The following is a 27267-nucleotide window of genomic DNA, read 5'->3' on the forward strand; positions in this document are numbered from 1 at the left end:
TTTTTCCTATTTTCCTACCAACATGTAGCTCTGTGTCAGCAAAGACAAATCGCATGCTCTTTCAAATGAATTAAATTAATAAATTGTTGCAATTTTACATCATTTTAATTAATTTTTTCTTGGCTTTGAACCATCAACATTTCTCGAAAAAAAAACGATTTTTAGACATTTTCCTAATGAGGTTTCATTGTCCTGTCGCCTAATTGACGACCAGTTATCACAATTTTGGCGTTCAAAGAAGGGGCAGAATTAAAGATATCAACTTATCAGTGAATAGATTTGGGTTCTAACGGCTTTGGCAACGTATTCTAGCCCAACCTATTGGGTTTTTTTAGTCTTTGTCTTTTTATTGTATTTTTTTAAGTCAAATCAAAATAATCTAGACTTTTTCAGGACTCAGCGGCTTCCTTAGGATGAACAGAGGGTTCTAATAATAGATTTCGGCCTATAGCTTAATCTTTTGACGTAGTTTTTAACTTTGCATTTCGTAGTTCATTTCAGTCTAATTTCTATCTAGTCTCAAAAAATAAAAATGTCAAAAATGTTATCAATTGTGTTGAAAGAAGGCTCCAATGATCATTTCCAATGTGTTTAGTGCTTTGCTTTTTCGATTGGCTTCGAAACCAGTTTTTTGTTCAAAACTAACTAGATCGAATTTTGTTTTGATTTTTTCGGTATTTTTCTTTATTTTGAAGTCTTCTGAAAATTAACACATCAATTGTTTCCTTTCGAGAAACAATTGAACTTATTTGATGATTTCAGATGAGAGCAAATGTTTCTTGACTTTAATGTTAATTGATTTTGAAAAAAAACTTTTTTTTTATAATTGCTTTTTTCTACAGACAGGTCCAGTTGGCTTCTCTAAAAGTTTCATAGACACCTATATAATTTAATTAAGTCGAAAGTTCATGCTCATTAGAGGATTATAATTGATTGTTTTCGATAGAAACAATGAATTTTTGAACTTTTCCATTTTTTTCCTCTTTTTCTACCAACATGTAGCTCTGTGTCAGCAAAGACAAGTCGCATGTTCTTTCTAATGAATTAAATTAATAAATTGTTGCAATTTTACATCATTTTAATTAATTGTTTCTTGGCTTTGAAACATCAACTTTTCCCGAAAAAATGATTTTTAGACAATTTCCCAATGAGGTTTCATTGTCCTATCGCCTAATTGACGACCAGTTATCACAATATTGGCGTTCAAAGAAGGGGCAGAATTAAAGATATCAACTTTTCAGTGAATAGATTTGGGTTCTAACGGCTTTGGCACCGTATTCTAGCAAAACCTATTGGTTTTTTTAGTTTTTGTTTTTTGATTGTTTTTTTTTAAGTCATATCAAATATTCTGAACCTTTCCAGGTCTCAACGGCTTCATTAGGATGAACAAAGGATTCTAATAACGGATTTCAGCTTACAGCTAAATCTTTTGACGTAGTTTTTAAATTTGCATTTTGTAGTTAATTTCTGTCTAATTTCTATCTAGTCTCATTAATTAAATGTCAAAAATCTCATCAATTGTGTTGAAAAAAAGCTCAACTGATCATTTCCAATGTGTTTAGTGCTTTCCTTTTTTGATTGCCTTCGACACCAATTTTTCGTTCAACAATGACGAAATCGAATTTTGTTTTGATTTCTTCGGTAATTGTCGATATTTTGAAGTCTTCTGTAAATTAACACATCAATGGTTTCCTTTCGAGAAGATATTGAACTTATTTGATGATTTTAGATGTCAGCAAATGTTTCTTGACTTCAATAATAATTGATTTTGAAAAAATAAACTTTTTTGTGCGTTTCTTCTACAGACAGGTCAAGTTTGTTTCTCTAAAACTTTTACAGACACCTATATAATTTACTTAAGTCGAAAGCTTATGCTTATTTGAGGTTAATAATTGATTATTTTCGAAATAAACATTGAATTTTGGAACTTTTGCATTTTTTTCTTCTTTTTCAGCTAAAATGTAGCTTTGTGTCAGCAAAGACAAGTCGCATGTTCTTTCTAATGAATCAAAATAACAAGTTTTTGCGATTTTACATCATTTAAAGTAACTGTTTTTCTGCTTTGAAACATCAATTTTTCCCAAAAAAATGATTTTTGTACATTTTCCTATTGAGGTTTCATTTTCATATTGCTTAATTGACGACCAGTTATCACAATTGTGGCGTTCAAAGAAGGGGCAGGATTGAAGATATCAAATTTTCAGTGAATAGATTTGGGTTCATACGGCTTCGGCACCGTATTCTAGCAAAACTTATTCGGTTTTTTTAGTTTTTGTCTTTTGATTGTTTTTTTAAGTCATATCAAGTATTCTGAACTTTTCAGTTCTCAGCGGCTTCTTTAGGATGAACAGAGGATTCTAATAACAGATTTCAGCTTATAGCTTAATCTTTTGACGTAGTTTTTAACTTTGCATTTTGTAGTTCATTTCTGTCTAATTTCTATCTAGTCTCATTAATTAAATGTCAAAAATCTCATCAATTGTGTTGAAAAAAAGCTCAACTGAACTTTTCCAATGTGTTTAGTGCTTTCCTTTTTTGATTGGCTTCGACACCAATTTTTCGTTCAACAATGACGAAATCAAATTTTGTTTTGATTTCTTCGGTAATTGTCGATATTTTAAAGTCTTCTGATTAATAACACATATCAATGGTTTCCTTTGGAGAAACAATTGAACTTATTTGATGGTTTCAGATGTCAGCAAATGTTTCTTGACTTTAGTGTTAATTAATTAAAAAAACTATTTTTTTATTTTTGCATTTTTTCTACAGACAGGTCCAGTTGGCTTCTCTGAAAGTTTCATAGACTCCTATATAATTTAATTAAGTCAAAAGTTTATGCTCATTAGAGGTTTATCATTGATTGTTTTTGAAATAAACAACAGATTTTTGAACTTTTCCATTTTTTTCCTCTTCTGCCAACATGTAGCTTTGTGCCAGCAAAGACAAGTCGCATGTTCTCTCTAAAGAGTTAAAATATTAAGTTATTACAAATTTACATCATTTTCAGTAATTGTTCTTTAGCTTTGAAACATCAACTTTTCCCAAAAAATTGATTTTGAAAAAATAAACTTTTTTGTGCGTTTCTTCTACAGACAGGTCAAGTTTGTTTCTCTAAAACTTTTATAGACACCTATAAAATTTAATTAAGTCGAAAGCTTATGCTTATTTGAGGTTTATAATTGATTATTTTCGAAATAAACATTGAACTTTGGAACTTTTGCATTTTTTTCCTCTTTTTCAGCTAAAATGTAGCTTTGTGTCTGCAAAGACAAGTCGCATGTTCTTTCTAATGAATCAAAATAACAATTTTTTGCGATTTTACATCATTTAAAGTAACTGTTTTTCTGCTTTGAAACATCAATTTTTCCCAAAAAAATGATTTTTGGACATTTTCCTATTGAGGTTTCATTTTCCTATTGCTTAATTGACGACCAGTTATCACAATTGTGGCGTTCAAAGAAGGAGCAGGATTGAAGATATCAACTTTTCAGTGAATAGATTTGGGTTCATACGGCTTCGGCACCGTATTCTAGCAAAACTTATTGGGTTTTTTAGTTTTTGTCTTTTTGATTGTTTTTTTAAGTCATATCAACTATTCTGAACTTTTCAGTTCTCAGCGGCTTCTTTAGGATAAACAGAGGATTCTAATAACAGATTTCAGCTTATAGCTTAATCTTTTGACGTAGTTTTTAACTTTGCATTTTGTAGTTCATTTCTCTCAATATTCTATCTAGTCTCATTAATTAAATTTCAAAAATGTTATCAATTGTGTTGAAAGAAGGCTCGAATGATCATTTCCAATGTGTTGAGTGCTTTGCTTTTTTTGATTGGCTTCGACACCAGTTTTTGTTCAAATCTAACTAAATCAAATTTTGTTTTAATTTTTTTGGTATTTGTCGTTATTTTGAAGTCTTCTGAAAATTAACACATCAATGGCTTCCTTTCGAGAAACAATTGAACTTGTTTGATAATTTCAGATGAGAGCAAATGTTTCTTGACTTTAGTGTTAATTGATTAAAAAAACTATTTTTTTTATTTTTGCATTTTTTCTACAGACAGGTCCAGTTGGCTTCTCTAAAAGTTTCATAGACACCTATATAATTTAATTAAGTCGAAAGTTTATGCTCATTAGAGGTTTATCATTGATTGTTTTTGAAATAAACAACAGATTTTTGAACTTTTCCATTTTTTTCCTCTTCTGCCAACATGTAGCTTTGTGCCAGCAAAGACAAGTCGCATGTTCTCTCTAAAGAGTTAAAATATTAAGTTATTACAAATTTACATCATTTTCAGTAATTGTTCTTCAGCTTTGAAACATCAACTTTTCCCAAAAAAAATGATTTCAAGACATTTTCCTATTGAGAATTTTTTGTCCTATCGCTTAATTGACGACCAGCTATCACAAAATTGGCGTTCAAAGAAGGGGCAGAATTGAAGTTATCAAATTTTCAGTGAATAGATTGAGTTCATACGGCTTCGGCACCATATTCTAGCAAAACTATTGGAATTTTTTTTATCTTTTGTCTTTTTGATTGTTTTTCAAGTCCTATAAAATACTGTGAACCTTTTCAGCTCTCAGCGGCTTCTTTAGGATGAACAGACGATTCTAATAACAGATTTCAGCTGATAGCTTAATCTTCTGACGTAGTTTTTAACTTTGCATTTTGTAGTTCATTTCTGTCGAATTTCTATCTAGTCTCAAAAAATAAAAATGTCAAAAATGTTATCAATTGTGTTGAAAGAAGGCTCGAATGATCATTTCCAATGTGTTTAGTGCTTTGCTTTTTCGATTGGCTTCGAAACCAGTTTTTTGTTCAAATCTAACTAGATCGAATTTTGTTTTGATTTTTTCGGTATTTTTCTTTATTTTGAAGTCTTCTGAAAATTAACACATCAATTGTTTTCTTTCGAGAAACAATTGAACTTATTTGATGATTTCAGATGAGAGCAAATGTTTCTTGACTTTAATGTTAATTGATTTTGAAAAAAAAACTTTTTTTTATAATTGCCTTTTTTCTACAGACAGGTCCAGTTGGCTTCTCTAAAAGTTTCATAGACACCTATATAATTTAATTAAGTCGAAAGTTCATGCTCATTAGAGGATTATAATTGATTGTTTTCGATAGAAACAATGAATTTTTGAACTTTTCCATTTGTTTCCTCTTTTTCTACCAACATGTAGCTTTGTGCCAGCTGAGACAAGTCGCATGTTCTCTCTAAAGAATTGAAATATTAAGTTATTACAAATTTACAGCGTTTTCAGTAATTGTTCTTCAGCATTGAAACATCAACTTTTCCCAAAAAAATGATTTCAAGACATTTTTCTATTGAGGTTTTTTTGTCCTATCGCTTAATTGACGACCAGCTATCACAAAATTGGCGTTCAAAGAAGGGGCAGAATTGAAGTTATCAACTTTTCAGTGAATAGGTTTGAGTTCATACGGCTTCGGCACCATATTCTAGCAAAACTGTTGGGTTTTTTTTTAATCTTTTGTCTTTTTGATTGTTTTTTATAGTCATATAAAATATTGTGAACCTTTTCAGCTCTCAGCGGCTTCTTTAGGATGAACAGAGGATTCTAATAACAGATTTCAGCTTATAGCTTAATCTTTTGACGTAGTTTTTAACTTTGCATTTCGTAGTTCATTTCTGTCTAATTTCTATGTAGTCTCATTAATTAAATGTCAAAAATGTTATCAATTGTGTTGAAAGAAGGCTCAAATGATCATTTCCAATGTGTTGAGTGCTTAGCTTTTTTTGATTGGCTTCGACACCAGTTTTTTGTTCAAATCTAACTAAATCAAATTTTGTTTTATTTTTTTTCGGTATTTGTCATTATTTTGAAGTATTCTGAAAATTAACACATCAATGGTTTCCTTTCGAGCAACAATTGAACTTATTTGATGATTTCAGATGAGAGCAAATGTTTCTTGACTTTAGTCTTAATTGATTTTGAAAAAAAAACTATTTTTTTTCATTTTTGCCTTTTTTTCTACAGACAGGTCCAGTTGGCTTCTCTAAAACTTTCACAGACACCTATATAATTTAATTAAGTTGAAAGTTTATGCTCATTAGAGGTTTATAACTGATTGTTTTTGAAATAAACAACAGATTTTTGAACTTTTCCATTTTTTTCCTCTTCTTCTGCCAACATGTAGCTTTGTGCCAGCAAAGACAAGTCGCATGTTCTCTCTAAAGAGTTAAAATATTAAGTTATTACAAATTTACATCATTTTCAGTAATTGTTCTTCAGCTTTGAAACATCAACTTTTCCCAAAAAAAATGATTTCAAGACATTTTCCTATTGAGATTTTTTTGTCCTATCGCTTAATTGACGACCAGCTATCACAAAATTGGCGTTCAAAGAAGGGGCAGAATTGAAGTTATCAACTTTTCAGTGAATAGATTGAGTTCATACGGCTTCGGCACCATATTCTAGCGAAACTATTGGAATTTTTTTATCTTTTGTCTTTTTGATTGTTTTTTTTAAGTCCTATAAAACATTGTGAACCTTTTCAGCTCTCAGCGGCTTCTTTAGGATGAACAGACGATTCTTATAACAGATTTCAGCTGATAGCTTAATCTTCTGACGTAGTTTTTAACTTTGCATTTTGTAGTTCATTTCTGTCGAATTTCTATCTAGTCTCAATAATTAAATGTCAAAAATGTTATCAATTGTGTTGAAAGAAGGCTCAAATGATCATTTCCAATGTGTTGAGTGCTTTGCTTTTTTTTTAATTGGCTTCGACACCAGTTTTTTGTTCAAAGCTAACTAAAGCAAATTTTGTTTTTAACTTTTCGGTATTTGTCGTTGTTTTGAAGTCGTCTGAAAATTAACACATCAATGGTTTCCTTTCGAGAAACAATTGAACTTATTCGATGATTTCAGATGAGAGCAAATGTCTCTTGACTTTAGTGTTAATTAATTAAAAAAAACTATTTTTTTATTTTTGCCTTTTTTTCTACAGACAAGTCCAGTTGGCTTCTCTAAAAGTTTCACAGACACCTATATAATTTAATTAAGTCGAAAGTTTATGCTCATTAGAGGTTTATGATTGATTGTTTTCGAAACAAACAATGAAGTTTTGAATTTTTCCTTTTTTCCCCTTTTTCGGCCAGCATGTAGCTTTGTGTCAGCAAAGACAAGTCGCATGTTCTTCCTAATGAATTAAAATAATAAATTTTTGCAATTTTACATCATTCTAAGTAATTATTTCTTGGCTTTGAAACATCAATTTTTTCCCGAAAAAAATGACTTTTGGGAATTTTTCTATTGAGGTTTTATTGTTATATCGCTTAATTGACGACCAGTTATCACAATATTGGCGTTCAAATGAGGGACTGAATTGAAGATATCACCTTTTCAGTGAAGGGATTTGATTCTAACGGCTTCGGTACCGTATTTTAGCAAAACTTATTGGACTTTTTTAGTTTTTGTCTTCTTTATTGTGTTTTTTAAGTCACATCAATTATTCTGGACTTTTTCAGGTCTCAGCAGCTTCCTTAGGATGAACAAAGGATTCTAATAACGGATTTCAGCGTATAGCTAAATATTTTGACTTAGTTTTTAACTTTGCATTTTGTAGTTCATTTCTGTCTAATTTCTAACTGATCTCATTAATTAAATGTCAAAAATCTTATCAATTGTTTTGAAAAAAGGCTTAATTGATCATTTCCAATGTTTTTAGTGCTTTGTGTTTTTTTGATTGGCTTCGACACCAGTTTTTGTTCAAAACCGACTACTTCAAATTTCGTGTTGATTTTTTCGGTATTTGTTGTTATTTTGAAGTCTTCTGAATAATAACACATATCAATGGTTTCTTTTGGAGAAACAATTGAACTTATTTGATGATTTCTGATTAACGCAAATGTTTTTTGACTTTAGTATTAATTGATTTTTGAAAAAGAACTATATTTTTTTGCGTTTCTTCTACAGACATGTCCAGTTTGTTTCTCTAAAAATCTCATAGACACCTATCTAATTTAATTAAGTCGAAAGCTTACGCCTATTTGAGGTTTATAATTGATTGTTTTCGAAATAAACATTGAATTTTTGAATTTTTTGAGTTTTTTCCCTCTTTTTCTGCCAATATGTAGCTTTGTGTCAGCAAAGACAAGTCGCATGATCTTTCTAATGAATTAAAATAATAATTTATTGCAATTTTACATCATTTTAATTAATTGTTTTTTGGCTCGGAAACATAAATTTTTCCCAAAAATTGATTTTAAGACATTTTCTTATTGAGGTTTCATTGTCCTATAGCTTAATTGACGACCAGTTATCACAATATTGGCGTTCGAAGAAGGGGCAGAATTGAAGATGTCAATTTTTCAGTGAATAGATTTGGGTTCTAACGGCTTCGACACCGTCTTCTAGCAAAGCCTATTGGGTTTTTTTTAGTCTTTGTCTTTTTATTGTGTTTTTTAAGTCAAATCAGAATATTCTGGAGATTTTCAGGTCTCAGCGGCTTCCTTAGGATAAACAGAGGATTCTAATAACGGATTTCAGTTAATAGCTAAATCTTTTGACGTAGTTTTTAACTTTGCATTTTGTAGTTCATTCCAGTGCAATTTCTGTCTAGTCTCTTTAACTAAATGTCAAAAATCTTATCAATTGTGTTGAAAAAAGGCTCAGTCGATCATTTCCAATGTTTTTAGTGCTTTAATTTTGATTGGCTCCGACACGAAATTTTGTTCACAACTAACTACTTCGAATTTCGTTTTGATCGGTATTTGTCGTTATTTTGAAGTCTTCTGATTAATAACACATATCAATGGTTTCCTTTGGAGAAACAATTGAATTTATTCGATGATTTCAGATGATATCAAATGCTCCTTGACTTTATTATTAATTTATTTTGAACAAAAAACTTTGTTTTTTTATTTTTTGCGTTTCTTCTACAGAGAAGTCCAGTTGGCTTCTCTAAAAGTTTCATAGACACCCATCTAATTTAATTAGGTCGAAAGCTGATGCTCATATGAGGCTTAGAATTGATTGTTTTCGAAGTAAACAATAGGCTTTTGAACTTTTCCATTTTTTTCCTCTTTTTCTGCCAACATGTAGCTTTGTGTCAGCAAAAAAAGTCACATGTTCCTCCTAATGAATTAAAATATTAAATTTTTACAAATTTACATCATTTTCAGTAATTGTTCTTCAGCTGTGAAACATCAACTTTTCCCAAAAAAAAAAGATTTCAAGACATTTTCCTATTGAGGTTTCATTGTCCTATCGCTTAATTGACGACCAGTTATCACAAAATTGGCGTTCAAAGGAGGGGCAGAATTGAAGAAATCGACTTATCAAGGAATAGAATTGGGTTCTAACGATTTCGGCACCCTATTCTCGCAAAACCTATTGGGTTCTTTTAGTTTTTTTTTATTGTGTTTTTCTAAGTCATATCAAATAATCTGGACATTTTCAGGTCCCAGCGGTTTCCTCAGGATGAACAGGGATTCTAATAACGAATTTCAGCTGATTGCTAAATTTTTTGACGTAGTTTTTAACTTTGCTTTTTGTAGTTCAATAGATCATTTCTGTCTGATTTCTATCTAGTCTCATTAATTAAATGTCAAAAATATTATCAATTGTGTTGAAAGAAGGCTCGAATGATCATTTCCAATGTGTTTAGTGCTTTGCTTTTTCGATTGGCTTCAACGTCAGTTTTTGTTCAAAACCAACTAATTCGAATTTCGTTTTGATTTTTTTCGGTATTTGTCGTTATTTTGAAGTCTTCTGATTAATAACACATATCAATGGTTTCCTTTGGAGAAACAATTGAATTTGTTTGATGATTTCAGATGATATCAAATGTTTCTTGACTTTATTATTAACTGATTTTGAACAAAAAACTTTGTTTTTTATTTTTTGCCTTTCTTCTACAGAGAGGTCCAGTTGGATTCTCTAAAAGTTTCATAGACACCCATCTAATTTAATTAGGTCGAAAGCTGATGCTCATATGAGGCTTAGAATTGATTGTTTTCGAAGTAAACAATGGGCTTTTGAACTTTTCCATTTCTTTCCTCTTTTTCTGCCAACATGTAGCTTTGTGTCAGCAAAAAAAGTCACATGTTCCTCCTAATGAATTAAAATATTAAATTATTACAAATTTACATCATTTTCAGTAAATGTTCTTCAGCTGTGAAACATCAACTTTTCCCAAAAAAATGATTTCAAGACATTTTCCTATTGAGGTTTCATTGTCCTATCGCTTAAATGACGACCAGTTATCACAAAATTGGCGTTCAAAGGAGGGGCAGATTTGAAGAAATCGACTTTTCAAGGAATAGAATTGGGTTCTAACGATTTCGGCACCCTATTCTGGCAAAACCTATTGGGTTCTTTTAGTTTTTGTGTTTTATTGTGTTTTTCTAAGTCATATCAAGTAATCTGGACATCTTCAGGTCCCAGCGGTTTCCTCAGGATGAACAGGGATTCTAATAACGAATTTCAGCTGATTGCTAAATTTTTTGACGTAGTTTTTAACTTTGCATTTTGTAGTTCAATAGATCATTTCTGCCTAATTTCTATCTAGTCTCATTAATTAAATGTCAAAAATATTATCAATTGTGTTGAAAGAAGGCTCGAATGATCATTTCCAATGTGTTTAGTGCTTTGCTTTTTCGATTGGCTTCAACGCCAGTTTTTGTTCAAAACTAACTAATTCGAATTTCGTTTCGATTTTTTTCGGTATTTGTCGTTATGTTGAAGTCTTCTGATTAATAACACATATCAATGGTTTCCTTTGGAGAAACAATTGAATTTATTTGATGATTTCAGATGATATCAAATGTTTCCTGACTTTATTATTAATTGATCTTGACCAAAAAACTTTGTTTTTTTATATTTTGCGTTTCTTCTACAGAGAGGTCCAGTTGGCTTCTCTAAAAGTTTCATACACACCCATGTAATTTAATTAGGTCGAAAGCTGATGCTCATATGAGGCTTAGAAATTATTGTTTTCGAAGTAAACAATGGGCTTTTGAATTTTTCCATTTTTTTCCTCTTTTTCTGCCAATATGTAGCTTTGTGTCAGCAAAAAAAGTCACATGTTCCTCCTAATGAAATAAAATATTAAATTATTACAAATTTACATCATTTTCAGTAAATGTTCTTCAGCCGTGAAACATCAACTTTTCCCAAAAAAATGATTTCAAGACAATTTCCTATTGAGGTTTCATTGTCCTATCGCTTAATTGACGACCAGTTATCACAAAATTGGCGTTCAAAGGAGGGGCAGAATTGAAGAAATCGACTTTTCAAGGAATAGATTTGGGTTCTAACGACTTCGGCACCCTATTCTGGCAAAACCTATTGGGTTCTTTTAGTTTTTGTTTCTTATTGTGTTTTTCTAAGTCATATCAAATATTCTCAACATTTTCAGGTCCCAGCGGCTTCCTCAGTATGAACAGGGATTCTAATAACGGATTTCAGCTGATTGCTAAATTTTTTTACGTAGTTTTTAACTTTGCATTTTGTAGTTCAATAGATCATTTCTGTCTAATTTCTATCTAGTCTCATTAATTAAATGTCAAAAATATTATCAATTGTGTTGAAAGAAGGCTCGAATGATCATTTCCAATGTGTTTAGTGCTTTGCTTTTTCGATTGGCTTCAACGCCAGTTTTTGTTCAAAACTAACTAATTCAAAGTTTGTTTCGATTTTTTCTGTATTTGTCGTTATTTTGAAGTCTTCTGATTAATAACACATATAAATGGTTTCTTTTGGAGAAGCAATTGAATTTATTTGATGATTCCAGATGATATCAAATGTTTCTTGACTTTATTATTAATTGATTTTGAAAAAAACTTTGGTTTTTGTTTATTGCGTTTTTTCTACAGACAGGTCCAGTTGGTTTCTCTAAAATTTTCATAGACACCTATCTAATTTAATTAAGTCGAAAGCTCATGCTCATATGAGGCATAGAATTGATTGTTTTCGAATTAAACAATGGATTTTTGAACTTTTCCATTTTTCCCCCTTTTTCTAACAAAATGTAGCTTTGTGTCAGCAAAGACAAGTCGCATGTTGTTTCTAATGAATTAAAAAATTAATTTCTTGCATATTTACATCATTTTAAGTGATTGTTTTTTTTGGCTTTGCAACATCAACTTTTCCCAAAAAAATTGATTTTAAGACATTTTCCTATTGAGGTTTCATTGTCCTATAGCTTAATTGACGACCAGTTATCACAATATTGGCGTTCAAAGAAGGGGCAGAATTGAAGATATCAACTTTTCAGTGAATAGATTTGGGTTCTAACGGCTTCGGCACCGTATTCTAGCAAAACCTATTGGGTTTTTTTTAGTCTTTGTCTTTTTATTGTGTTTTTTAAGTCAAATCAAAATATTCTGGAGATTTTCAGGTCTCAGCGCCTTCCTTAAGATGAGCAGAGGATTCTAATAACAGAGTTCAGCTAATAGCTAAATCTTTTGACGTAGTTTTTAACTTTGCATTTTGTAGTTCATTCCAGTGCAATTTCTGTCTAGTCTCTTTAACTAAATGTCAAAAATCTTATCAATTGTGTTGAAAGAAAGCTCAGTCGATCATTTCCAATGCTTTTAGTGCTTTACTTTTTTGATTGGCTCCGACACGAAATTTTTGTTCATAACTAACTATTTCGAATTTCGTTTTGATTTTTTTCGGTATTTGTCGTTATTTTGAAGTCTTCTGATTAATAACACATATCAATGGTTTCCTTTGGAGAAACGATTGAATTTATTTGATGATTTCAGATGATATCAAATGTTTCTTGACTTTATTATTAATTGATTTTGAACAAAATACTTTGGTTTTTTTCTGCGATTCTTCTACAGAGAGGTCCAGTTGGCTTCTCCAAAAGTTTCATAGACACCCATCTAATTAATTAGGTCGAAAGCTGATGCTCATATAAGGCTTAGAATTGATTGTTTTCGAAGTAAACAATGGGCTTTTGAACTTTTCCATTTTTTCCCTCTTTTTCTGCCAACATCTATCTTTTTGTCAGCAAAGACAAGTCGCATGTTCTTTCTAATGAATTAAAAAAATATTTTATTGCAATTTTGTATCATTTTAAGTAATTGTTTTTGGCTTTGAAACATCAATTTTACCCCCCCCCCCAAAAAAAACAACTTTTGGGCATTTCCTATTGAGGTTTCATTGTCCTATCGCCCAATTGAATGACCAGTTATAACATTATTGGCGTTCAAAGAAGGGGCAGAAGTAAAGAGATCAACTTCTCAACGAATAGATTTGGGTTCTAACGGCTTCGGCACCGTATTCTGCCAAATCCTATCAGGTTAATTCATATCAAATGTTCTGGGCATTTTCGGGTCTCAGCGGCTTCATCAGGATGAACAGAGGATTCTAATAACCTATTTCAGCTAATAGGTAAATCTTTTGACGTAGTTTTTAACTTTGCATTTTGTAGTTTGTTCCTGTCTAATTTCTATCTAGTCTCATTAATTAAATGTCAAAAATCTTATCAATTGTGTTGAAAAAAGGCCCAATTGATCATTTCCAATCTGTTCAGTGCGTTGCTTTTTTGATTGGCTTCGACACCAGTTTTTGTTCAAAACTATCTAAATCGAATTTCGTTTCGATTTTTTCGGTATTTGTCGTTATTTTGAAGTCTTCTAATTAATAACACATATCAATGGTTTCCTTTGAGGAAACAATTGAATTTATTTGATGACTTCAGATGATATCAAATGTTTCTTGACTTTAATATTATTGATTTTGAAATAAAAACTGTTTTTTTCTTTACTTCTACAGACAGGTCCAGTTGGTTTCTCTAAAAGTTTCATAAACACCTATATAACTTAATTAAGTTGAAAACTCATGCTCATTTGAAATTTAGGATTGATTGTTTTCGAAATAAACAACAGATTTTTGAACTTTTACATTTTTTTTTCTCTTTTTCTGCCAACATGTAGCTTTGCGTCAGCAAGGACAAGTCGCAGGTTCTTTCTAAAGAATAAAAATAATAATTTTTTGCAATTTGACATCATTCTAAGTAATTGTTTTTTGGCTCGTGAAACATCAACTTTTCCAGAAAAAAATGATTTTAAGACATTTTCCTAATGTGGTTTCATTGTCCTATCACCTAATTGACGACAAGTTATCGCAATATTGGCGTTCAAAGAAGGGGTAGAATCAAAGATATCAATTTTTCAGTGAATAGATTTGGGTGCTAACGGCTTTGGCACCGTATTCTAGCCCAACCTATTGAGTTTTTTAGTCTTTGTCTATTTATTTTATTTTTAAAGTCAAATCGAAACATTCTAGACATTTTCAGGTCTCAGCAGCGGCTTCCTTAGGATGAACAGAGGATTCTAATAACGGATTTTAGCTAATAGCTAAATCTTTTGACGTAGTTTTTAACTTTGCATTTTGTAGTTCATGCCTGTCTAATTTCTATCTAGTCTCTTTAATTAAATGTCAAAAATTTTATCAATTTTGTTGAAAAAAGGCTCAATTGATCATTTCCAATGTGTTTAGTGCTTTACATTTTTGATTGGAATCGACACCAGTTTTTCGTTCAAAACTAACTAAATCGAATTCCGTTTTTTTTTGGTATTTGTCGTTATTTTGAAGTTTTCTGAATAATAACACATATCAATGGTTTCCTTTGGAGAAACAATTGAACTTATTTGACGATTTCAGATGATAGCAAATGTTTATTGACTTTAATATTAATTGATTTTGAAAAAAAAACTATTTTTGCTATTTTTTGCAATTCTTGTTCTTTATTGTCTCCTTTTTAACTGATCTCACTAATCAGTGGTCAAGTAAAACATTACTGGCGTTCAAAACAATTGCAATTGATTATACCTAAGATTTTACGAAAAAAAATGGTTTTAACAGTTTCGGCACCGTTTTCTTGCATAAATTAAATGAAAAAATTTTTCCAACTGTTTTTGTCGTTTGTCGTTTAAATGAATAACTTATTTTGGAAATTAACAGGTTTCAAAATCTTCATATAGAGTTAGGAATTAACTAAAACTCTCTAAAGGTTTCATTATTTGGGTTCTCCGAAGATATGTATCTTTTTACTCTGCTGTGTTTGTCTACTTCTTACGAGTCTCATCGAGGCCCAGTCCCATTTTCTAGTGAAGTACAAACCAGTTTGCTTATTTTAATTTTCATTTGACGCTATTTTGACATTGTTCTATGTTTTCTTTCTCCTTCAAAAAAGCAGACAGTGAGTTTTGGATATAAATTATGTTTGTTGTTGTTGTTATTTGATATTTTTCTCTCTTGTCTCATAGTCTCAATAATGGAAGGTTTCATCGTTCCTCTAATGTGGCATTTTTTTTTACTTTACCAAAGAATTTGAGCAGTTTTTTATGCATTCGCCAATTATTTTTGAACATCTTTTGATTGTTTTAAAGATATCTATCTTTCCCTATTGGTAGACAATTAAACCTTAAATGTGGATGAGCGAGGTCAGAAGGTCATATGCGGTGCAAGCGCACTTGCCGAGCCTTCTTGTCTGGTTAACAATTGCAGGCAAATCAAAGTAAAAAATTTTATAGCTATATTGAAAACAGTTGTTAATTTCTTTGGATTTCTTGTGAAAGTTAATTAAAACTAGATTTGAAAACGAATCAAAAGGTGAAGTCTGTTTTAGCATTTTATTCTTTTGTCAACTTTTGTCTCTTTATTAGACTCTATAAATTATTAGATTCTATTAATTCTGTACCTTCCGTTTTTGCTTTGAAAAGGTTTTCAATTTCGCGGCAGTTATCAAAAACCACATTTATAAGGAAAACTTTTCCCCAGTAATGTGCCTAATTGGCACTCGTGGGCGAAATGAATATGAAACTGTAGCCTCCGCTCAGTAATTTTACCATACTAATTTGTAACTTTAGTGGAACAGTGAAAAATGCGCGACTTTTAAACCTCAAATCTGTGTCTTAACTGAAACTGGAGGATTTTCGTTAGCTAAGAATCATCAACAAACACGTTAAGCTTAAGTATTAAAGTAAGCTGCCAGAAATTGCGGCTGCCAACAAAAAAAGCGTATCATGAATTAACTTTTTTGGAGTTTGGCCTTATTCTTTAAATTAGCTTATAAATTTTTGCATCTGTTTACCACTTGATTATAAATTTTTGCATTTATTCACAACTATAATTTAGCAATTAATAATGAAAAATATCAAACAAAGAAGAAAAAATTGTGAACCACTTGGTAGAAAATATAACACATTTTTCTGAAAATATTTACTCTTCATTCTCCAAAAAAAAAATTATAAATTTCGCGCAAATATTTATTCTGACGTAGTGATAAAAAACATGAAAATTAGCGGAAACTGAACGACAAATAAATCTCAAAATAAATAACAAGACAAAAAACAAATAATATAACAACGTGAACGAAGTAAAAATATCAGATCAACTTCATGGACTAACTGGGAGTTCAATGCCCGATATGAACAATTTTGATGAGAACTTAATGAGAACATCAATAGATATGAAAATAATTTTCTATAGAAATACATCACAAAAAACATTATTGTAAATTTTAATCAGCTAATGAGAACTTAAAATTCTTAAAGTGCGCATAAACCGTGTATACGGTTTGTCAATTTTTAACGTGACTGTTTGTTCCAAGCAAAAGTTTTTTCATTCACACAACGAAGCCCAAAAAACAGCTAGCCCAAATATAATTCTGATTTATACAGGAAGGCTCGGTAACATGCGTTCGCATATAATGTTCTGAACCCGTCATCCAATTTTTGGACTTAATAGTCTACCAAATGAGGAAGAGAAAGGAGACTTTCAAAAATACACCTACTAATTGGAAGAAGACAAGTAAAGAAGACATGTTTTAAACGCAAACATCTAAATGAAAAAAATGATGGCGCCTCCGAGAGACAATGAAACCTTCCATTAATAAGAATACGAAACAAAACAAACCACAAAAGATATTAGTTCTCAATCTCTAATTTGAAAGAAGTTTTAACAAAGTCAAAATAACTCGAGACGAAGACTGAGCTAAATAAATTGTCCTGTACTTCATTTAAAAATGGGAGGTGTTTTCGACGGGACTTGGTAACAAGTCAAGAAATGAAGAATTAGACACGTGCAAAGTCAGAACAACCTTCAGCTCTAAACTAAAGATAATGAATAGATTCTTATGTAAATCTATTGGAGCAATTGACACCTGTGGTACAATAGTACATTTTTAGTTTGAGTTCATTATTTTGGTGTAACCAATTTAGTTCAATTTCTGTTTAACTTAATTTAGTTCAATTTATCTATTTTAATTTGTTCATCCATTTAGTTTAATTTTGAAGATCAAATCTTATGATTTCATACTTGTTAATTTGTTTAAATCCTATGCATGATCTTTTGTCTGTTCACCTTGTCTCGTGATTGTAAGTTGCCGCATTTTAGTAATGTTATCTCGTGAACAAATTGTGAAGCAGTTTTTGTTAATTTTGCCTAATTTCATTCTTCTCAATTTCGTAATTCAAAATAGTTGACTCTCTCTCTTAACTAGATTTCGATTCGCCAAAGTCTAAATTCAGACGTATCAAAAGTTTGGTATCCTTCGCTAAGCGAAATACACTACAAATAATTGAACGCGATTTCGCTCCGCCAAATCAGCCTAAAATTTGTAACTCAAATAGTCAATATTCAAACAACAAAATAAAGCCTTAAATCGCTCCGCCAATTCACTCTTAAATTGGCCGAAGTAAAGAACACTAATTGGCACTACGAAACAATTCAAATCTACAGATTGTAAATCTGTACGACATGGCGCAGCCAGCTCGAGAATCGAGAAAAACACCGCTGTCGATAGAGCCATTTTGGGAACGACCAACCTCAGACCCACCAATCAGATGGGAGAAATGGAGAATTCAACTAAAACTAGCGATTCTCGCTCGCGAGAATATAACTATAGACACATTGCTACAACCCAAACCATCGACCTGCCGGTGGAACCGAAGTACGAGATGCCGATTGACGACACAACCGAGGAAGCAGAGAGAGAGCGTAGAATAAGAAACAACCGGCTGAAGTTGCAATGGGAACTAAAGTGTCAAAAGATAACCGAAGCGGGAATACTATGCGGAGAGCGTCCATGGAATTTGTGATTTGTGTGATCAGAAATGCGTGTCTCTCTTGTACCTAAGTATTGGTACTGAAGGAAGACGACTACTAACACAAAAATTCCCGCACCACAACATTTACGATTTGACTACCCTCAAACTCTGGGAAATGATGGAGATTGCCTTTATCCGCCCAAGAAACATCACATTCGATCGATTTGTGTTCTTCTGTCGGAAGCAAAAGAAGGGCGAAACTGTACAGCAATTCTACAGCATCTTGAAAAAACTGGCTGAAAATTGCGACTTTGAAAACCGTGAAGAAGCCATCATCAGGGACATTTTCATCACTAACATGCTAGATGATGACATTCAGCGGGAGCTTCTAAGGGACACAGTTGAACCAGAGAGGGCACTCAGCATTGAAGTCAACATGGAAATGGGTAATCAGAATCAGCAAAGAATTTCATCTAATAACGGAGCAACTGGCAGTACGGTAAACGCAGTACAACAATTCAATCGATTTCGCGGCGCGGGAGTACGGGGACCTCAATCAAGCAGAACAGTCACAAACCGTGCATCCGTTGGACAATGCCGTGGTTGTGGTCAAGTCTGGACACCTACGCATCGTCAGGTTTGCCCCGCACTGGGTAAGAAATGTAACCACTGTGGTTTGCAAAACCATTTCGCTAAAGTTTGTCGTCGAAGACTTAATACTACAAGAAACACTCAACAAACTAATCGCATTAACAATGTAGATACGGCAGAAACATCTAATCAAAATTCTAGCCAGGAAAGTCTAAACGTCAATTATATCAATTATAATGAGCAAATCAATTCAGACTATGATTCTTCGGATGATAATTACGTTGCCACTGTTGAAAATACGAGTTTCCCAAATTTGACACTGAAAAATTTGTCATTAACAATCGGAAACACAAACTGTGATTTACTTCTAGACTCTGGTAGTGGTTGTACCATTATTAATATGTCGCTCGCAAGAGAAATAATGATCAATTGTGCTCAATCACAATGGTCGGAGAAAAGACCATTGGAATTGAAGTCATTTTCTAATGATATCGTCCAACCTCTTGGCACTTTGAAAACGCCGGTAAAATGCAATGATTGGAGCATACAGAAGGCAAAAATAACAGTTGTATCCGATGGATTTCGACCAATATTAGGACGGGACCTTTTTAACCAGTTAGGCATCACAATTTCTCAGAAGCCTTGCCCGCAATTTGAAGTTAATAATATAGATCCACCTTGTGCAATCAAGAAATTTATGGCAAAGGAATTTCCTGATTTGATCTCCCGAATTGGAAAATCAAAAAATCACACGGTCAATTCAAAATTTCACAAAAATTATCGAGTAATACATCAAAAAGGACGAAAAGTACCCATTCACCTCCAACCGAAAGTGAAAATTGAATTAGAAAAACTGTTAAACGAAGGACATATCGAAAAGTTAAATAACTGTTCAGATCAATTTTTCATATCTCCGATTGTCATTACGGTAAAAAAGGACAAGTCAATCAAAATAGCACTTGATTTAAAAATCCTAAACAAAGCTATTCATAAAAACAAGTATCAAATGCCTAATATAGATTCGCTAATTCAAACAATTTCGCAAACACTGTCAACGGCGCCGCAGGAGACCGCTTATTTCACAACTCTTGATTTGCAATACGCTTATAGTCAACTAAAGCTACACAGTGATACGGCCCGCCATTGTAACTTTAACATAGTCAGTGGTGATATGACTGGCACATATCGATTTAAAACTGGATTTTATGGCCTAACGGACATGCCAGCTGAGTTCCAAAAAGCTATTGATTGTACTCTTGCCGGTTTGGAAAATACTTTCTGTTTCCTAGATGATATTTTGATCGTTAGTAGAGGTGGAATCGAAAAACATCTTCACTTGGTACGAAAATGTTTAATAAAACTGGATCAGGAAAACTTACGCATAAATCTTGCAAAATGTCACTTCGCAAAAGAGACGATTGAATGGCTCGGTCATAACATTACACAATCAGTTATAACCCCACTTTCAAGTAAAACAGATGCAATTGGAAAATTATCGGCACCTACTAATCTTAAAAAACTTCGCTCTTTTATGGGTTCTGTATTATTATTATTATTATTATTTTTATTATTATTATTATTAGTTTCAACACCTTTTACAAACTCAAAAGTGCACAGCGAATTAAAACAGATAGGTTTTAAGAGCTTTACGGAAGCAAAGTTCAGTGGGGATTGACTTCAAAGAGGCTGGTAGTTTATTCCATTCCGTTGGTCCTATGTATCTGAAACTACGTCTACCATAAGCACTGCGGGTCTTCGGAACTTCCAAGTTGTACACATGGTTCATTCTCGTAACGCGAGTATTTCGTTTCAATAGCTCCTGTAGATATAATGGACTGTCCGATGGCTTGTGGATAGCTCTGTGAACAAAAAGCAACAGCTTGAAAAGACATCTTTGCTTGATTGGAAGCCAGTGCAATTGTCAAATATATGCTGACGTTGGTGTTCCGGCGTGTAAACAGAAAATACAGCGGGCCGCAACATTCATTACACGCTGGAGTTTTGAAATGAGCTTAGTCGGAAGAGATACATAAAGATATTGCAATAATCAAGGCGTGAGATCACCTGCATTCTAATCAGCTCAATTAAAATGGTCCTTTCAAGGTGGTGTTTGACAGAGAAAATCTTGCGAAGGTTAAAAAAGCAGGAAGACACAACACGATTGATCTGCTTCTCCATCAAGAGATTCTGATCGAATTGAACACCCAGGAGTTTAACAGACGAAGATAATCCAGTTTCACAAGGTATAGAAAGCGGTGGTACAGTCACGGTTCCTTTGTCAGGTTTTTTAAGCCATAAAAACTCACTCTTGTCTTTATTTAACTTCAGACGGAAACTTGAAAAGAAAGTAGTAATTTGGTTCATGGTATCGTCAAAATTTTGTTGACTAGTGAACAGAAAATATAGAACTGTGTCATCGGCATACATGTGGAAACCGATGTTCCTTTGTAACAATAGATCTTCAAGTGGCAGCAGATAGCAACAAAACAAAACGGGTTCTAGGATGGAACCTTGGGGAACACCATACAAAACATCGGATTCGTCAAAAAAGACACCATCAAGGTAAACACACTGAGTACGTCCTATCAGGTAACTCTCTAGCATCTTCAAGGCGTCAGATCGGACACCGAGACGCATCTCCAAAACACGAAGTAACAAATGATGGTCAATCGAATCAAAAGCTGCAGAAAGATCTAGACCCACGTAAAGAGGAGAAAATCCCGAGTCCAAGTAGCCCAATAAATCATTAGAGATTCTGGTCAGGGCTGTCTCAGTAGAGTGTCTTCGGCGATAAGCGCTCTGAAACTTGCCATACAAAGAATTAACCTCCAAGTATGTTTTCAACTGCTCGAATAAAACTAATTCTAACACTTTGGACAGAAATAGGAGATTAGTAACTGGTCGATAATTGTTCAAGTTCTCCGGATCCAGCGAAGGCTTTTTTATCAAAGGGACAACGAAGCCTTTTTTCAGGTTCTCGGGGAAACGCGCTGATCTAACCGTCATATTAATAAGAGATAACAAAGAGTCGCAAAAATGCAAAGAAGCTGTCTTGAATAGCGATGGTGGCATCGGCTCTTTTGGACAACTAGAATTCGATACTTGGTTGACATAATGAAGTAGAGTTTCGCTGCTTATTGTCATAAAAGAATCAAGTTGAGAAGTAGGCGACAGAAAATAAGTGGGAAAGTCTGACGTAGGAATTGATTCAACCAACTTCTTTACCTTGGCTAGAAAGAAACTATTGAAACAATTCGCCAATTCCTTCGCTGATCCATGAGTTTTTGGTAAACAACGGTGATTCTCTCCAAGCAAAGAAGCGAGCGCTTTAAACTTGAGCTTCTTGCACGTGCTGGAGATGGTTGAGCTAATGTACTCGCCTTTTTTACTAATAACAGGCGATAGTACTCATCAGTTGCAAGCGTAAATGACAAAAGTGAGTCACTACTTTTAGTCTTCCTAAATGCGCGCTCACATTTCACCTTCTGTCTCTTCTGAAATTTCAATTCGTCGTCAAAATAGGGACAATTGTGTGACGTGAACCACTTGGTGCGTTTCGGGATTACTTGATCTAAAGCTTTTTCGATAGCAAATAGAAACGCACTCCAAGCAGAATCTACAGCCTGGAACGTGTCTTCAAAATGCAAAAATTGAATAAATGAATCAATGCAAAACAATTTCCAACGCCGAAACGCAATAAGTTGCCTCCTCTTCTCCGCAACCCAGGGCACAGAGACACAGAACGATATGACATAATGGTCTGGTGTTAGCAAGTTATCAGCAACAAGATTGATTACTGTAAGTGATGATGTCGCTGCTACATGATCGAGGATATTTACTGCAGTGTGTGTGGGAACGTTCACAAACTGTTCAAGACAGTGTTCCTCTAGCCATGACAACCAGAGTCTTTCTGATGGAGCGCCAGTGCCGAGATGAATGTTGATATCTCCCAAGACAATAACTTTCTCGTACAACACAATAATGTCTTCCATTAACACAGAAATGGTGTCCAAAAACACAGTGATGTTAGACCCAGGCACTCTGTAAACACCAACAGCAGCAATACTTGTGTTGTTAAGGCCTAGTTCAAAAAGAACAAGTTCACATGCATCGTTGAATACATCTTTCTTCAGAGTACATACAATGTCTTCATGATAACATAAGCAAATGCCGCCACCTGGTCTAGCCAGACGGGGACAACTACAGTACAGGTACTTTGGAGGACAGCATTGTTGTAATAGAAAGCAATCAGAACTGTTATCAATAATCCAAGTTTCAGTGACTAACATTGCCTGACAGTCTTTCGCAAGAATGGAAGAATGTATTTGACTTGTTTTGTTACGGATTGATCGCGAATTAACTAGAGAGAGAGTGAGAAAGCTTTTAACAGAGACATGGGCAGCTTTCACGATGGTCGTAGATAGTCAATGTATTCTTAAGGATCGCTGCCAGGATCTAGCTTCTTCATTTAGACGGTACCGATCAACTATCACATTTTCTGGCCAGAATTCAGGAGAGTCGACGGCTGAGTATTGGAAATCAAAAACGCAGTGATACGATCTAGTTTTGGCTTCGTGACCACTTAGCTCTCGAATATGCAGTAGTGGAGTATTATTTTCATTGCAGAGTGCTCTAGTCCGTTCAGCATCAACTTCTTTGTTGAGTCGACCAATGTATACATGTCGCCGCGGAGGAGGCTTCGGGGTGCAAAAGCAATTCCGCCAGACCTGTTAGTGCCAAAAACAGGTTTCCTCTTTCTCGGAATAACAACTTGAAACTCGGATAGTTCAGGCTGAGTGCCTGGGTCCACATGAGCAGCATTGCTAGCTTGCAAATCTTCAGAATCAGTACGCGATCGCTTGACTCGACTCGACGATTCAGATGAGGTACTTTCCGATCGTTTGTCATCAACCAACTGGGGAGGCCCACCTCCAGTTCTCGTTTTTCTAGAAACGTTTGCAAAATTTCGCGGTTTAATGGTTTTCTTGACAACCGACTTCAAATCTGCCACATCCGCGCATAGTGTGTCCAGTCTCTTCAGCCTTTCCAAGACATTGGCAAGCATATCAGTAACAGAAAGAGAAGCACACGATTTGCATTTCCAATGGATGCCGCACGAAATGGGGTCGCCATCAATCTTTACGGTGAGACAGTCATAGTGAACAGATTTGACGCCACAAATGTCACAGTCAAAGTATTTACTATCGTCTATCACAATAGTGCATAAGTCACAAGATTTGGACATCGCAATCCCAAATAAAACTGCTCAATATGAATTGGGTGGAGGGGAATTGGAAAATAATTGCCTCAATCTAATCGTACACCTATGAATCCGTTTACCACTGTAAACGGTAGCTTAGTAACTCTGACAATAACAAATGAGGGCTGTAGACGATAATCCAAGTTTGTTCGTCTTAGATACCAATTTATTATCATAAACCAGATCACTAAAATCCCTTCGTAGACAAGGGCTACCCAAGAATAAAATCTGGTTCGTCGATCAAATTAACTGAAACACTACTTATTAAATAGCAGAGAATGCTATTTAATAAGTTTATCACAACAATTAGGCTATCTTGGAAAATTTCTGTACACCATCTTGGAAAATTTATTCCGAATTTGTCACAATTATGTTACCCCCTACGACCATTGCTTAAGAAAAATTCGAAATTTCTCTGGACGGAAGAGCACGATAAACAGTTTTCTTTAATAAAAGAACAAATTACGGAAACCACTGAAAATAAACATTTCAACCCGGAATTAGAAACACGAATTAAATTTGACGCCTCGCGTAAAGGATTGGGATGTGCATTGGAACAACGAACACCTAATGGGTGGCATACTGTAGCATTCGCGTCGCGATTTTTGAACTCTGTTGAAGACAGATATAGTATAAACGAACTAGAACTTCTGGGTGTTGTTTGGTCAGTGGAACAATTTAAGTATTATTTATACGGCAAACCCTTTACTGTGATAACTGATCGTAGAGCACTTCTCTCTATTATGAGAGAAAATAGATCTAACAAATCATATAATAGTAGACTGACACGTTGGGTAGATCGTTTACTACCATTTGATTTCTCGACTGATCACCTTCCGGGCACAAAAATGGGATTAGTGGATTATACATCTCGCGACCCGCATCAACAAGCTGCTAATATATCCACATACGACTAGCAATTTATTGTAGCTAAATTGGATGTAATTAAACGTAGTGCGAAACGCTTCTTATTAAATGCCGAAAATTACGTCGATTTCGCAGCGCGAAATCAATCTACAAATTGCGTCGTAAATAATCCAAATTCCACTAATAATTTATGTAGTGATTTCGCACCAAGAAATCCAGAACATTCTACAAGCACGCAAATTGACGACTCAATTAGCGAATTAACGATAAATAATTTAAATTCCATCCCCAAAATCGAGACAACTAACATTCCTCACTCGCTTTTTGCCTTAAAGCGACCCACCGAACAGTCACTCTCTAATTTAAATCACTTTCAACGAATCGCAACAAAATTCAAGAACGTCTACATGATGTCTCAATCACCTTCTGATGATGAAACGCTGATGACTGTTAAACAATCGACCCCATCGAGAGTCAGATTTGCAGAGGCGGGACCTTCTACTGTCCAAGCGGCACCCGTGACCCCCATTACACCTACTACAGATACAACAGCCACTTCACCGTCAGTAGACGATTTGTACCTGGATTCATTCAACTTCGCGCTCTCCAAGATCTTCTCAAGCTCTCTCATGGCCAGCCTGACAACCAAGGACGCGATCTTGAAAGAGATTCGCGACTGCATTTTGACGGACAATGAAGATAGATGTAGACAAATATCACCCTACATTCATTCTTTCTGGAAGGACTTACATGTGAAGAATGGGTGTGTCTGCATAGACGACAGAATTGCTCTTCCCCATGCAATCAAGGATGCGTATGTAGACGCAATCCACGCAACTCATCCTGGCACATGGGGAATGACGGATATGGCAACACACGCGTGGTGGCCATATATGCACAGGGATATTGCAACCAAAACAGCAAAGTGCAACCCTGTGTCAAGATTGGTAAAAATTTAAAACCTATTATACACGCAAAAAAATGGGCACCATTAAAATTATGTAAAGTTCCTAATGAAGAGATTCAAATTGATTTTGGAGGACCCATCTATAATGAAAAAATCAAGAGATTTATTTTCTTGCATGTATTGATCGATTTTCGAAATTCCCAACAGCAGAAGTATTTGATAGAGCTAATGCAGATAATATTTTAACGTTTCTTCAAGAATATGTTTTGCTACACGGTATACCCCGCGCGATTAGATTGGATCAGGCTAGATGTCAAACGGGGCATCGAATTAAAACATTTTGTAATCAAAATAACATACAGCTAATCGAGGCGCCAATACACGACCACAGAGCTATTGGTTTGGTTGAAAGACTCATTCAAACAATCAAGAATCGCTTAGCCTGTATTAAAACGGCGGCGCAAAATCAATTTAATATGAAAGCATCAATAAATTCAATAATTTATCAGTTACGAATATGTCGTCAAAAGACTATTGGAATATCACCTTTTGAGGCACATTTGGCAGAAAAGCGAATACACCATTAAGCAATATAACGAATAATCCCGATTCAAAAAGTTTAACTTACAAAAATATTCTTAACAAATATTTAGATTTGGAGACTGTCAGATGGGACCAGCTCATCACAGACGAAAATTGGAACAATGATGAGCGAAGTGACATTGAAATGGAAGTAAACAAGGACAAACTGGGCAAAGAGGCAATGAAAAGACAAAAGGATGACCCAAACAAAGAATCGAGATTAATTTCTCATCCAGATGTTGGCCAACCGATACCAAGAACAGAATCGTCACTGGAGGTCAAATTGGCTAAAAAGAGACCACGAACAAAACGATCCAAGAAAAGTCTCGACGGTCTATATGACGTTCTCGCACCAGGATCGACAGTAATTAAAACGAACGAAAACACCTCAGTAATCAAAGAACCGGGCAAGAGAGAGGTAACAATTAGGAATTCCGATCTCGCAAAGTTCGGCACAAAGGCGGAACGAAACACAGATCTGCAAATTTACGCAAACAGACGCCCAAAACCCCCCACGGGAAAAACAATGGAGGAACTCATACACCACCATGCAAAGGAATCAAGGAAAAAATTAGAAGGTGGAAAGAAAATGAAACACAGAAAAGTGGCAGATGACGTCAGCACAGTGTCGTCTAATCACTCCAATGTTACACGCGCCCTCCGAGTAAGAATGCCGACTAAGCCAAAGAAACAACAGACAACGGCGCCGCCAAATCAAACCACAGAGTCAAATAACGATCTCGCGGTGCCAATGGGATTACCGACTTCAAGTATCGTTATCGCGGAGCCACCAAGCAGACCAAAGAGAAAAGCAGCCACGAAAGCATCCGCAGCGCTACTTCCCTCAAAGAGAAAACGCTCCGCCATATCGACCACAGAATCGGACGAATCTGTGACTCCAATTCAATCATGCCCTCCCCCAACACAAAGTACTGCAGCAATTGGAAAACAGAAAAGACGGCAAAACCTTAAGAAACAACAAATCGAAAACAAGTCTATAATCTCGGTAATACAAACTGCTGCAGCACAG

At 34.2% G+C, this 27267-nt stretch overlaps 2 protein-coding genes across 3 annotated transcripts in view; one reads left to right on the top strand and one right to left on the bottom strand.

Moving 5' to 3' along the window:
• The window catches only part of LOC142349624 (5-hydroxytryptamine receptor 1F-like), a 166626-nt gene that overhangs the window by 126682 nt on the left and 12677 nt on the right, over positions 1-27267 (bottom strand). The gene's annotated exons all lie outside the window — the stretch shown is intronic.
• LOC142349625 (uncharacterized) overlaps positions 24855-27267 on the top strand; it is a 343675-nt gene continuing 341262 nt past the window's right edge. The window contains exon 1 of the mRNA XM_075401324.1: positions 24855-24858. The gene's annotated coding sequence lies outside the window, so the exon portion shown is untranslated. The remainder of the gene's footprint in view (positions 24859-27267) is intronic.

The sequence above is a fragment of the Convolutriloba macropyga genome, chromosome 11 (assembly GCF_964194025.1).
Source record: "Convolutriloba macropyga chromosome 11, txConMacr16.3, whole genome shotgun sequence".
Classification (NCBI taxonomy): domain Eukaryota; kingdom Metazoa; phylum Xenacoelomorpha; order Acoela; family Convolutidae; genus Convolutriloba; species Convolutriloba macropyga.